Below are 14,836 nucleotides of genomic sequence, written 5' to 3' on the forward strand. Positions count from 1 at the left end.
ACTTTGAAAATGGACCAGACCTTTCTGTTGGTCAGTTCTGTAGGTGAGAACAGGATTTGTTCCTTGCTCTGAAAAAGGACTTTAATTTGGCTCTTCCATGTGATGCAGTGTTGTGATGTATTACATTTTACATAAGACAATGAAGTCTGTTTCTTCTCTTACTTATGTGTATAGTATGCTGTTTGAAATAGCAGATTTTTTAATGTTTCAATAGCTTTTTATTAAAGGAAAAAGGAAATGGAAACCACATTTCTTAAATGAATTTCATTTCTGTAGCAGTTCTAGCGATTCAGATCTGTGTCAGTGCCAGTTTATTGCAGTCTATTTTCTCCTCAGTGAGCATCTGCTTAACAGTTCAGTGCAGATACAGACAGATAGGAACATTCTAGCACGCACCTAACTCCACCCTGGGGCATGGTAGAAGTTACTTAGGGTTCTAAATCATCTTTTTAAAGCAAAAATATTTTGGTCAAGCAAGATGTTTTGTCCACTGAACAGGTTACAATTGTCTTGGAATAACAGAAAGTGAGGATTGTGTGCTCTCTCCCACTGTTYCCTCAACTTATTTTTTCCTAGAAGCAGTATTTAAACAAGTTGTTGCATAAAATTTATATTAATCTTTGTGTGCTTTACCTTGATCTACACTGGTATTGAGTTGTAACATGAACTAGCTGCTAKGACCTATTATGACAAGTTGCAGGGCAAAAAGCCATGAAGCTCCCCCAACTCATGTTTTTGCCCTTCCTCTTTCTCTCCACTAATTACAAGATTAAGTCATATTTTTAAGGTCTATTCACTCTCAGATCAAGAAATGGATCTTATTATCAGGTGAAAATATGAGACTGAAAGCAAAGTGCTCTTATCTGTGTTTATGGAATTGTTTAAGAAATACAATTTTGGTTAAGCAGAGCATGGAAACAGATATAAATATCCATGCTATCTAGACTGGAAAGAGTGCTGCAAGGGAGGAGGAGGAGGAGGAGGAGGAGGAGGATGGCTTCCTGCTCCAGTAAAGGCCGGGCGGTTTCCCACAGTAGAAGAACGGTCCTTGCTGCTTGGCAGTGCCCGGTCAGCCATGGACTCACAGAGCAAAATGAGGCCAAGGTTCTTTAAACAATAAAGCATGAAATAACACTCTTCTGTTCTTACCTTTATGCTCTTTAAAGCAATAAAACTTCTCTTTGAAGTGTCCCTCTATCAACAGGCTTTGTTGGAGCAGTGATCCTGGAAAGGAAGGTTCTGGTTGTAAGGGTCCTGCTGCAGGGTTGGGACATTGCTGAAGGGCCCTGCTCGGTGGTTGGGCTCAGTCCCACCACTCTGAGGGGTCCATACAGGCACGCAGGGGGTACTTGCTGATGGTGATGCTTTTCTTGCATGCCCATGCATGACTACACTGCCTATAGGGGTGCTTGCAGGGCTGGAGCCTCCTGCATACTTGTTGGGGGAACAGGGATGTGTCCAGAGCAAATGGATCCCTTTGCTACCACACGAACAAGAATTGTTTTGCCAAATAAATATCTAGCTCAGACTTTCAACTGAAAAAAATACATGATGCATTTCATGTGCTTCAGATAGAAGATTTCAAAGTGATTTTCAGGATTCCTACTGCTATGTTACARTCTCATCCTAATGAAGGGAGCTGGCTCTTTCTCCCGTGAGACACCCTGGCAGGGACAGCATTATACCTGCCAGCAGAAGGTCTGGCCATGGGAGCTACATGATGAGGCAGGGGAAAATCACATGGCTGGCTTTGGGGCTGTACTTGGCAGCTCTAAGGGCAGTCAGATCAAGGTTTTCTGCTGCAGCTTGGTTTTGATTTTTTTTCCCCTAAGCCTTATCTTACTTTGTAGTTTTTGTTCCTTGCACTTGTCACAGCAGGGGGAAGCAACAGGGTCTTTATTCAGCTGTGTCTCTTCCTGTCAGACAAGTGAGATACCTGTGTCACTGCAGCCCTGACCTTGTGGGGGTCCTTTGAGGTCACCAGTCTCTGGCTTCTGATGGAATATTGCCTTGGCATTGCCCACACTGCCGGCTGCAGCTTTAGGCACACAAGAGATCTGGGGAGGCTGCTGCCCGCTTCTCTGCAGAAGGTACAGTACAACTGTCTGCAAGAGCAATTAGGGCAGAATTCCCTCTGGATAGGAGAAGCACTTGTGAGTACAGAGCACGGTCCCCACAGATGAGGAGGGACCCTYAGGGCATGTGTTTTTGGCACAGTGATCCCTCTGGGAGTCAGTGGTTGGCTCTCCTAGGTGTGCTACAAGAAGCTTTGAGGAGAAAACGTAATTTCATCTGCAGAGCCTTTAGACAGCACTCCCCCCACATCGACTTGTAGAGGGAGAGTGATGTTGGGAGAGGCTCCCATGGGAGATGTGTGGAAACCTAGCCTCTGAGCATCTCTGGCTGAAATTCCCACAGCAAGAAGAATCTTTTAGCTCCTCATGTCCCTGTGACCTTGGTTTGGCACAGAGTGAATAAAAAGCGAGGAGCAGCTTAGCGTTCACAAGTGTAGCTAGCTAACTACAGCTGTCTTAGATCACCCTTCCGCGAGATCTACAGATTGCAAGGCAGGAATGGGGGTGGGGGCAGAGGATTTAGTCAGCCGATGAGCCTGGCTTCTATGTCTCTTTTAAGAAAGCGGATTTATTGGTATTAAACATGTCTCTCTTAATGTGGGTGATTTAAAATGGAAATTGCCTTTGAAAGGGGATTTCCTATTAACTAGCTGAGAAAGAAAAATAGGATAATACCATCATCCCTATACAGGATCCATAGATGGGATGCTGGAACAGAATTATTTAGTTAACTGCTGCTGCTTCAGAAATTATAGCCTCCCTTTAAGAGTGAGACTTGCTCAAATTCCTCTGTTAGGAATGGTTGTATAGATGCTTCCATAAAGTTATTTTTATGGAAAAAGCAGCAATTTTACYGAGTCCTTTGGGCTTCAGGTAAGAACACAATAAATATTAATTCTGCAGACATGTTCAGGAGTGTGTCCTGCTCTTCCAAGTGTTATATTTGAAGCCAGATGGAGACAGAGACACTAGAGGACTGGAGTGAGTATTCACTTTTGTTACCATGTAGTTAATGCAAATCAAAACTTGGATTAGTTAATGATTTTAGTAAGAAAAACAAAGCCTTGTATATACTCAAATTTGCACTAGTTTAGTTCAGGTTGGCCCAGTTATCAATTTAATTAAGTCTATGCAGTCTCTTTGTGTGGAAGGATTGATTTACTTAATCTGAACCCTTTCAGTTAGCTTTGGTTAAAATACGTCTGTACAAGGCCATGACTGTACATCCAGTGGACATGGAGGTGTGTATGTGTAACCTAGGTCTGGACAGACCAAATGCAGAGTTCCTCTCAGCAAGCTAGTGCACATGGGCTGATTAACGGCAGGGCAATACCTCATTGGCATCATTATATGCCACTTCTAGGATTTTCTAACGCCAGTGTACTGTATGATGGAGCAATGTACACATGTCCTGTCAAACCCAGAAATCCATATGGAGACCAACATCCTTGCTCAAGTCTCTCAGGACAAAAAGCAATGTGCATTTTGGAGAAGCAGCCTTTAAGTCTTCTGTCCCTAGATGGCCAACTTGGAGCAAACCATGGGGGTGATCCCAGCCTCTGGGGATGATACATCTGGTAAAAACAGTGTGCCCTTTAGCCATTGGGGCTGCCCTCGTACGGCCACACAACCCAGGTTGATGGTACCAGCGTGTGAGCCCCTGAGCTCAGCCTTCTCCTGGGGTGATTTCTGAGATTGCCCAGGGCAGCCTGGAGAGCCTCTTTCTCAGCTGTGCTGAGTGGAGACTGCAGTTGGCTCGCCCTGAAATCTCCACCCCCTCTAAACTCAGCTGATTGTAGACAGCGAGGCCAAGCCTTCAATTTCTCCTGAGTGTCATGAGTGCCTTCCAAGAGTTTACTGCCTCTCACTTGCTCGCAGTATCTGCTTAAAAACCCTAGGAGAGTGAAGCGCAGACATGACCTTCTATCTCCAGCTCCCTTGCACAGAAGTTACGTGATTGTGAGACAAGGGATTTGGTGTTTGGGAGCCACTAGTGCTGCTCCCAGGAGGTGCTGTGACTGGCACCTGAAGAAAAGAAGAAGAGATGGAATAAAGAGCAGCAGATAGTCAGTTGTGGATCTTGCTGCTGTGTGTTTGCCTCCTGCCATCGGGGTTTACAGCCCTTGAGGAGCTTGTTCCAAAGGTRCCCAGCTGGGGTCTGCCTGCCCTGTGGCTCTGGTGGCTGGTTGAACCATGATCCTCTCCAGGATGACCTTGCATCCATTGCATCTGCTGAAGGTCTGCGAGGACAACACGTGTTTCCAGAGGCAGACAAAACATTTAGCTTCATTTGGAAGACTGGGATGAGGCTGGAGGAAATATTCTGTGTGTTGCAACAATCCTGTTGAGCAGAAGGAGGAYTTAAGGCAGGTAGTAGGCACTTGAATAATTTGTCTTGGTCTGATGAGAGGGGGCTGCCCTTTAGCCTGTTGCTTAGAATTACAGTTCAGGTTGGAAATGGCAGGAATGCCCGTGATGGTGCTCTTGGTTGATGAGGGGAGAGAAGAGGATAGACCTGAGCTATGGCTGGATGGAAGAGATGCTGAGAGACAAAAAGGGGTCAGGCCCATCAGCTTTGGAGGGGGTCTGCAATGGGTTGCTGTGATCTGCCATGGTTGGTTGCCTGGAGGATTCATGTTGCTTGGCAACCCTGTTGTCACCATTCAGATGCAATATCCAAGGAGAGGACACTTTGGTGAATGCTCCCTGGGAGGAGAAGGGGRAGCTGGGGGATGAGGGTGGGTACAATGGCCACAGTGGGCATAGGGAGCTGGTGAGCATCTTGGACAGAGCAGGTGATGAGGAGGATGGGCACCATGTCTTGGTACCAACCAGAATTTTAAGAGGTATGTGGAACATGGGGGTGTGGGGATCCTGGAGCAGGCTGTCCGTCCAGCCAACATGGTCTTTCTCACAATTCTGGACTCAAAGACCCTGTGGAGCATACTGCCATGCTTCTGCAGGAACTGTCTGAGGACAGGAAGGCAGTGGGACAGATTGCCCAGAGAGGCTGTGCAGTCGTCATCCCTGATATTTTCAAGACTCATCTGTTAAAGACCTAAGCAACACAGTTCTGATCAGTTCTGATGTCACAACTGATCCCATTTTGAGCAGGAGATTGGGCTAGAAACTCTTGGGGTCCTTCCCAGCCTGAAATATCCTGTGATCCCATGACTGCCTGAGGGTTTTAGGAGGAGCTTCTGTTACTTTGTCATGCTGCTGTAAGATACCCACAGACTTCAGGTCAGACTTCAGCACCTCTGCAGTTCCCAACCTTTGCAGCCATCAAGAGAAGCTTGAAAACAAAAATGTCACAGATGCAATGACAAGCAGATATGTAGTTAATATCAAAACCAGTTGTTCCTATTCACCTCCTTAAAGGAGAGTGYAATTCTTTTATTGCAGCACACAGAGGGCCCAAGCAGTTCTGAACTCTTGTCAGACTTCAAAAGAAAGAGATTTTTAAGGAGACAGTCGTTTCTGATGAAAACTCTGGTCTTTTGAGCAGTTACTCCAGGGGACATTTATCATCTGTACATATGCAAGATGCTTGCTATCATACAGCTTGAGGCCTATCATTTTGAYCTGAGATTGTGTGATTAGTTATTTCAGTTCTATGCAGTAGAGYTACTGGTAGAGAAGAATAATGCAGATCCCGGTGACAGTTCGGGGGGATGGGGCTGTCACCAGCCTGATATTACTCCTCTGTGTCCCAGGAAGTTAGCCACTATTTGTGGTCTCATCATTAAGCAAAGAAACAGTACAACTCAGTGGTTTTTTTTTTTTTTTTTTTTTTTTTTTTTTTTTTTTTTTTTTTTTTTTTTTTTTTTTTTTTTTTTTTTTTTTTTTTTTTTTTTTTTTTNTTGTGACCCGGTTTATTCACAGCTAGTGTGCCTAAGGACTTGTTTCCTGGATTACAGTAGCAGCAGATGATCATAACCAGTTTCCCTGCTCATTACCTTAGCAGTCAGCAGATACCATAGTCTGTTCCACATCAGCASCATGCTCAAAGGTGCCAGTGCCTCTCAGGTAAGCTGTTCTTTCAGATCATTGGGTTTCACCACAATGGTATCCTGTGGAATGGAGATCTACACAATGCCACCCTCCAGCACCAGGTGACCAGAATGGTCCACTGGGGTCTAGTGCCCTCTGCCAGCTGTGGCTATTTGAGACAGGGATTCCTGTATTTGCGTGACCAGTCCTCCTCTCTTCTTCCTTGAAGGTGTGCATGTTTGGAATAATGACAGTTGAAGTCAGACTTTCTCTGCAGCTCTTACAGTCCCCATGTCTTTGCACAGAGGGGAAAAATACTGAGTTTGCATTTTTGGGGAATAAAGGTTGAGGGAGACTGTGGGGATCGCCTGAGGAACARAGAATTTGTTGAACTCAGCTGTTAACTTTATGTTACCTGGATGACTGYACCCAGTCCCCATCATCGTACTGCAGGTTTTTTTTTGTCAGGATCCTATGATGTGGGCTGCTGCMTTTTCTTTTGGTGAGGACCTGGTTTGGGACCAAGGCCTTTTCCAAAATCCTATCTATTCTCAACTCTGGGACCCAGTATAGCTGCACAGAGAGAAAAAAAAAAAAACAATTCTGGCCTCTTTTTTTTTTTTTTTGGAGGAGCTATTTAGATATTTTTTTTCCCCAGTTGCAACTGATCCTTCAGGTAGCATGAAAACAAATGGCTGTCCTTGGCCTAGGATAAGAACATGACCAGCAAGGGCACAAGAGCCTGCAGGCTCCCTGGTGGTCAGCACAAGAGAGCCTGGTAGCACATCAAGCCCAGGGCACGGATTCCTGACTGACATAGGGGTCGGAGCAGAGATGGCCAGCTGCTCTTGTGCCAGGGGAACAAGCCATAACTCCACAGAGCTTTATGTACTTGTACTTAAAGGGCACAACAAATGAGAAATGGACTTGTAAACCCAAACAACACAACAGCTTAAATACAGGGGAACAGCATGAAAAGAGCACAGAATACAGTCACAGATTTTCCCTCTACTCAGGCAAACCTATCTACAAGGGCCAGAGGAAGCCAAGATTTTCTCTGTGAGCTGCTTTAAGCTGTCCTTCCAATAAATGTTGCATTGCTGTAATGCCCAGCCTCTGTCCTTGGACTGGGAAAGTTGCCAGAGTGTGACCAAARCTCTAGGTGGACATTTTCTCAAGATGATGAGGGAAGAAGGACAGAACAGCATGTATTTTTTAGAATTTGGTGCTAATAAGGAGGAAAAGGCCCACACCATGCACAGGAGGGGTTCATATTTTACATTTTCCCACTGCCAGGTCGTAGAAACACAATCAACACTTGAATTCAGGAAGTAACACGGCAGGGAGATGACATACAGACAGACTTGCTGTAACACAGAGGTTGGTCAGCTGAAGATAGCCCTGGCTTGAAGGTGAAAGAGAGCTCATATCTGAGTAATGCCAGTTTTACAGCTGATGTATGGGAAAAAAAAAAAAACCAAACCAAAAAACCATCAGAGCATGAGACATTGTATGGGTAGTGCATGCCATCAGAGTGCTGAGGTTTGAGTTTGGGTCACACCTAACGTGAGAGCTGGGCTCCAAAGCAGTTGAGATAAATGCCTCAATTCCAATTTGATGGTAGATTAAAAGATGCAGCTGAAGTGTAGCAGAGGTGTTTTGCTTACTGCCTCTTCCTAGATGTCTAAGTAAAGGAGAAAAGAAGGTGGCAGTTTTCTTTAGAATATAGAGTAATCTGACAGAAATCTTAATGTTTCTTCCAGCCAGAGGGCTGAATTATTGAGTCAGCTGGCTCACTTGGAAACAGCTCAAGCAAAAGAAATCTATCTCCATTTGCATAAAGTAATTTGCCAAGGGTAGGTCTCTTTTTTTTAGGAAGGTGTGGTGGTGATGGAGCAGCAGGACAACCTCAGTTGCTGCAGGTAGCTRTTCTCTCCCAGGACTGTGAATATTCAGGCTCAGCACATGCTTTTCCATCTTTTCAATTAATGAGACTGCTAAATAAATGCGCAGAAAACAGGTGACCCTGATGCTGCCATCTCTTTGCTGACCATGGACACAGGGATTTTCAGAGCTCCTTTTAAGCTCATTAACATCTCTCTTCTGTTTGCCCCCAGGCACAGAGCTATCTTGGGGACCACAGCTGCATGCTAATAGAGCTAATTTTTCACTAAAAATCGTATCTAAAGAAAACAYTTGTCTTAAATTAGACAGTCAATGCAAATGTACAATAAATGCTGTAGTGAGCACCTAACTCAAACCCAGTGAGAACACCTCCAGCTCACAGGCTTTGGCTTGCTGGTGAAATCATTCTTCTGTTTCAAGGAATGCTTTCAGGCCCATATTTCTGTGTTAGAAAAGTGATCCGCTTTTCTAACGTCATGCTGCTCCTTTTTCAGAATCCTTGTCAGTACGAATAATATTTTCCTTCTCTACAGTTCTTCCTCTGCACCCGCTTGGTGAGTTATTTGTAATACCATCTGCTTCACCTGAAGGAGAAATGAGATGAACAGAGAGTGAGTTGGTGCTGTTTTCAACCCCGAACTTTTCTGAACAAAAGCAGGGGCTGTCAGGATGTCGTGAACTATGGGATTTTCAGAACTGTGCTGACAGGGAGCCCAGCTGGTGACACTTACCAGTGCCTCCTCTTCGCCAMATTGACATTAAAATGAATCCCTTCACTGGATATACCCCCTCCATATGTACTTGTGTGTAATAAATGGTGTCAAGAGTTCTGACAGAGCCTGCAGGTGAAGGAGGGCATAGGAGGTGGGTGGGATTTTGTCTTTGCTTTGTGTACATGGTTTCCCTGTGTCAAGGATTGAAAAGCATACTTGAAGAAAAGATAGGAACCATGTGTTTGGGAGGAAAAATGTGGTGATGTGACATAATTTTTATGTTATAAGGTGTTTAAACAAACAATACTTTCTTTAGGAAAAACCAAATATTTGTGTACATTGCTGCTGTGTACACAAGATTTGGCCTCAGTGAAATGTATATTTTTAAGAGTGAAGGATTTTTTTTTTTACCTTGATGCAGTAACTTAATGTTCCAAGTGAGTTTATAATAGTGCTGATTAACTGGTAGCATTTAGTTTGAGTGAAATATCAGCTCTGATGTCTCTCCGTATTCCACTTTGCTCCAGACAATTTTATCTTGGAGCCATTTAATTTTGTTTATTCCTTTCATAGGAGGTAGTTCATGTTGTAGCAATATCCCATTGTACAAGCATGAAGGATTTGAAGATCCCTAAGTGATGTTGAGGTATTCTATGTGGCCTTAAGAAATCTGTGCAATAGCAAGTAAAAACCTGGAAAGGTCCCACTGTTTTGTCTAGAAGCCATTGAAATGGAGCAGGGCTTACTTGCCACTTCACTAGCATGCAGGCCCTCTGAAAAAAATAAATATGCTTATTTATGATAGCACCAGTACTGTAGAACTTTGACCCAACTGTAACACACAGAGCAAAGAAATGGCATGTTATTAACTATTCTTTTAACTATAAAAAAGCAAGTTAAAAGGTTAAAGCCAGGGAGCTTAAGTGACTGAAACTTATTGCCCTGCATTTTTCTGGAGGACAGTTTCCCTTTTAATACTGGGAGCCAGGAAGCTAAGTTTCTCGGAATGTGACTAGTTGAGCTTTTGCCTTTATATGGATATTGTGTTAAAGATGAGACCATCTAGGTAGAGCGGATCCCTGAGGGTGTTTGCAGCAGCTCTCAGTAGCATGAGCAGTAAACTAGATAATTGGTGTGTTGGTTCTCATCCAATAATAATTTATTTCCTGGGAGCAACTTCAAAGSCTAATCCTAGAATTAAATCCCTTATTCCTCCTTGGGATTTTAATTTAGTTTTGAATGCTCTGATGGATCRTCTGCTAGAACATTAAAGACAGCTTTCAGACATAAGGGTGATTTTTCTGGCTGCTGTGTGCCCTGTATGGAGAATAGGTGAATGCAGGTACTTTCCTGAAGAAACTCTTCTTTAGCTTTTCATCACGATAAGCTGGCAAAAGCCACACTTTATCTCYTACTGAAAGCGGTTTTTCGGTTTCCTTTAAACCATGAAGTCAATCTGCCTAATCCATTTTGCAGCTCTTCCAGTGAAGAGAGTCATCGCTTGAATCTGGAGAGAACCAACAAGATTTTCAATCAAYCAGAAAGYTGATTTTAGGAAAAAAAAAAMCCAAACAACCCAGATAATCTGTTTGTCTTGTTAAGGTTGCAATAGGATGGAGATAACTGCTGGGAGTGTTGTGGTTTCCCACTTATTCAAGTGCGTCAGAAAATAGTATCTTGTTAAGACCAGTGAGATGAGACAAAATCTTCAGCCACTGGAATGATCTTTGCACCCCAGAGGTAGAAGAGAGACAGGCATCTTCCTCACGGTGATGTGAGGCAGTGGGTACTTCAGCCTTTTCTTTCTGCCTCTGAATGGCACGGTGAAAGGGATGGCATCTATGGCTAATGTTTGTACCATGCTTTGATGAAATACAGTACAGCATCTGATGGTAATTACTATTTATTATTAGATGGATGTGGTGCCTTTTGATGGAAAGGTTCTTCAGTCGGGGTGTGCTATAGGTAGAAGAGCCATGCATCATCTTAGAAAAGTGACAGTGTCAGTTTGAAATCCTGTCTGTACTTTTGCAGTTCAAAAATAACACATTTCCATTTGAAAGAACGAACTTAACAGTTTCTTAGTTTAATGTGCCTGTATTTCATACATAAATGACCATCCAGGAAAACCAATTTCAGTGAGCCTGACATTCCATACTCAAAAGAATAAAACAAGTCTATAAAGACACAGAGAAAGCTATTTCTCCTTTAATCTACTTCACATTGYTTTTGATGCTGCATGACAAAAAAMMCAGCCTGTTAGTTGTTAGGATTTCTGGGGGCAACTGACCATGGCAGAGACAGTAGGGGATGCTGCAATTACTGCAATGCAAAATGACGAGCGCTCAGCTAAGTGTCCTGGTATGGCAGCTGAGAGAACATGTGTAACACTTCAAGGCAACCACAACATTGTTCACAATTCCCTTCTGCTGGGCTGCTGGCAGGAAGTGCCCTCCAAATAACAAACAAAGTGATTGGTCTCCTTGTGCCTAGGTGTCTTTGCAAAAGATTGATGAGATCTCCCCACCTGTTGGCTTCTGGCTCAATCCTGCTCTAGCATTTCTTTGTCCTGAACCATGTGCAAAAGAAAGGAGAAAAGGTTTCATGCCAAAATTCAGCTAAGTCCTTCAGCTGCCAGGGGGTTGTGCCACTGTCAGGTTTGTATGCTTGTTTCTCCATTTGCTTTCCCTTTAATTAGCTGATAGAATTCCTTCATGCTGTTCTTTATGCATCATGACATGGCATCCTTGTTTGTGGACAATGCTATAGTGATTGTCCAGAACTGACACAGGCCTGTACTTGAGCACCAGGACACGGGCAGAGAAGTATTCAGCCACTTTATCATCAGATTGGCTGAGCAGAGCAGGACATACAGCACCCTACAACAGCAGCTGGAGTCTTGGTTGCCATGCTCTGCAGCCCATGTGCAAACACCTAAAGGAACGCTACTATGAAAAACCTTTTTATGGTGTGAATTATCTAGAACAATTGATCCATTTCAYTGATTATAAGAAATTGCTTTTCTTATACCAATGCAAGTGTGTCTGTGTTTGAACAAAGAACCTAAGAAGCAGCATTCTTTTCCCCATTTATATAGGGCACTGGAAATGGGCTCTGATTTGATGAGGTCAGCTGGGCATTTACTAAGGGTTGAMGCTACTGTAGCCTCCCTTTGAGGCTGTTCTGTGGTGGTAGAATGGCTCTGCTGGATTGCTTCCTCCCCAACACCATCACTGCCACATCCAGCCCTGGTTGCTTCTGATATAAGAACTTTCATCCACATTCTTTTATCTTAGGCAGGACAAGAATAATATAGCCCTTAATTTACAGTAAACATGGACCCATTTAAAATAAATCTCTCAATTTGTTTTACAAATAACATTTAAGTGTTTTTGAATTGAAGAGATGTTTGAAAAACCATTTCCTATCAGAGATGCTATTTGTTTCATTTTATGCAGTTCATTCATCTTAGCTGATTGGAGAAAAAATAAAAGCCTATCCCAGCTAGTGGAAGTAAACCCTGCCACAATACAGTGCTGCTGGAGATTTTGCAACATTTTTTATTTGGAGCCAACCTCCACACACATTATTTATAATAACTATTATATCTTAATAGAAAAGTAATTTGGGGGTTAGATGCTGTGCAAAATCTCGAGAAGATAATTCTGAAGCAATTGGCATTTTTGTGTGCCTGATTTCAAACTTGTAATTGAGGTTGATTTCTTTGGTCAGAGGGAACACACCAATTTTGTCTGAAGAAAGTGTTGAATTGGACACTCAGGCCCCTAATCACTATTGGGAACTTGACCCTTATGATTTATTTGAGGGAGAATTACAAATATACATATGTATTATGTTTATGTAAGATGTACCTAGACATCTATCAAGTAGAAAGGCAACTAGTCTCATCCTTAAAAAGTGAACAAGGCTTTCATGTACCATAGAACTGTGGAGTTGTATAGTGTTATAAAGAAAAATGGTTGATGATTTCCTTCATCTTAAGATCACAGAGAAGTATAACTGAAGTAATGCTGACTTGCTTAAAATGACTGCAGCCCCTTTTCAGAAATTGTTCCTAAGATACTTCTTTATCCTCCATTTTATGTTTCCAAGTAACATGTTGGATGAAAACCACTCCCTCTCTTTTTATCAAGCTCCTTGTCCGCTTGTTTCATCCAGAATGCAGGAGGACTTGCACAGTCATAGTTTATCCCTTCTTGCCATACAGAAAGGAAAAAACATCCCTTGGCCAAATCATATCTGCTATTCCTGTATCACTATTATCAGTGAAAGGAATGGCAAAGTCAAATGACTAATCTCTTCAGCTATTAGCAGCTTCAGTATATAAGTATCACTCTACAGTTCTTTCCTCCAACTGTTCTGAGATAATTTCAGATTACTTTAGGCTTTGGCTAATATGTCTTCCATTTTTACTGAAATTAGAATGAAAAATATTATAGTCACTTTTTGAAAGGATGGATAAAAATGTTAGGAAAATCTTTCTAACACAACAGCCCTTACCAGCACCCTCAGGAAGATCCTGGCTGTCAAAATGAAAATATTGGTGTCTGCTTTTGTCAAAGAGCTCAAGCACAGATTGGTATTGCTTGTGGTCACTGCAGCTACATGAAAAATATCACTGTACACACACCGTATGTGGGAACAGAAATTCATTCAAGCTCCAGATGGCATATTGATATATATGCACGCAGTGCTACAGCCACATTGCTGTCCATAACCTTCCCTACAGACCAGCAAACTCTATTTGGACCATGTGGATCAATTCTGAGATACAGAGACAGGACCTGGGGGTTAAGAGTCCAGAGCTGCTGTGGTTCTTTTAGGAAGCTTTCCTCCCTCAGAAACCTTGGCCATATGCATGTTTTGGCCTGCAAGTACATACCTGCAACAAAAGTCCAGCACTGAGTGCTTGTCTGCTCGTTGCAACACAATTCTTTGGCATGAGGGATCCAGCCCTCCTTGTACGTCTTTTGAGCAGTATGTCCCTCACTGCTCCTGGACAAAGACCATGCTAGGTAGGTCCAAGCAACTGTATTTTCCTTAGAGGGGGCTTTCAGTGAGAGCGAGGCAAAGGCTGGACAATGCCTGCATCAGCACTGAAGCAGAGCATTTGATGCTCAGCCTGGGTCTGATTTCCTGCAGGACAAGTATAGCTGGCAGAGAAGCATGGGKAGGGATTTCCTTAGTGCTCTTGTTTCTAGGGGGCATCAAGGACCATGTGAGCTCTTCCAAATCTCCTACCAAGACTCAGACATTGACAGGGTGGGCATTTGCAGCCCTAGAGTGACTGCACGTCCTGAAGGCTGCACTTGACCCATTCCACTTGGAAGGGGTCTTCTTCGTTATTCACTCTGGCTTTTCATGGTAGAGGGCAAGACTTATCCTAGGGCCATTCTGTGGTGCTGAGGAGGATAGGTGGGCACACTCTGCTCAGGCCACCTATGGCATGGGAGGGGATAGGAACGGATCTGTGACCACAGAGTGGCTTGTCCTGCTGGGATGAGGCTGAGAGCACCATGGGCAGCAAGAGCACAGGCATCTATGGGCAGGGCAGGATGAAGACACGTGTTCCTTTCTGTTCAGGCTGATTTCACGTTGCTTAGCTTCCAAGGAGCTCTGAGAATAGCAATTAAAGCACTGGGCTTAATTGTGGAGTATCCAATTTGGATATTAGCGTTATCTCAGCTCTCACTGCTTTCTTTTCGCTCAGATCCAATTCTGCTGCTTGCCTGCTGGCTGGGTGCCTGTTCCTTTCTTGTCATTATTACTATTTTATGTTTTTTTTTTTTTTTTTTTTTTTTTGGTTTTTTTTCTTTTTTTTTTTTTTTTTTTTTTTTTTTTTTTTTTTTTTTTTTTTTTTTTAAGCTTCCAACCACACGGGTCGTAGTCCGAGAGGGCACCGGAACCAGGGAGCCCCGGGTGGTCCCCGCGGGGCTGTGGCGCCGGCTCGGCCCGGTCCCGGCGGCGGTGCTGCCCCAGCCCCGGCTCGGCCGGAGGCACAGGTGCCTCCCGGGCAGGGGCTCCCCSTTCGTCCCCTCCGGAGGCTGAGACCTGCTCCCTCGGGCAGCGGGCGGGGGTTGATCTCCCGTTGCCCSTACTGTCCTTCCTCCTCCTCCTCTTCTCCCCCCG

The sequence above is a fragment of the Malurus melanocephalus genome, unplaced genomic scaffold (assembly GCF_030028575.1).
Source record: "Malurus melanocephalus ecotype Western Australia unplaced genomic scaffold, MMel_1.1 scaffold_441, whole genome shotgun sequence".
In the NCBI taxonomy this organism is placed as follows: Eukaryota; Metazoa; Chordata; class Aves; order Passeriformes; family Maluridae; genus Malurus; species Malurus melanocephalus.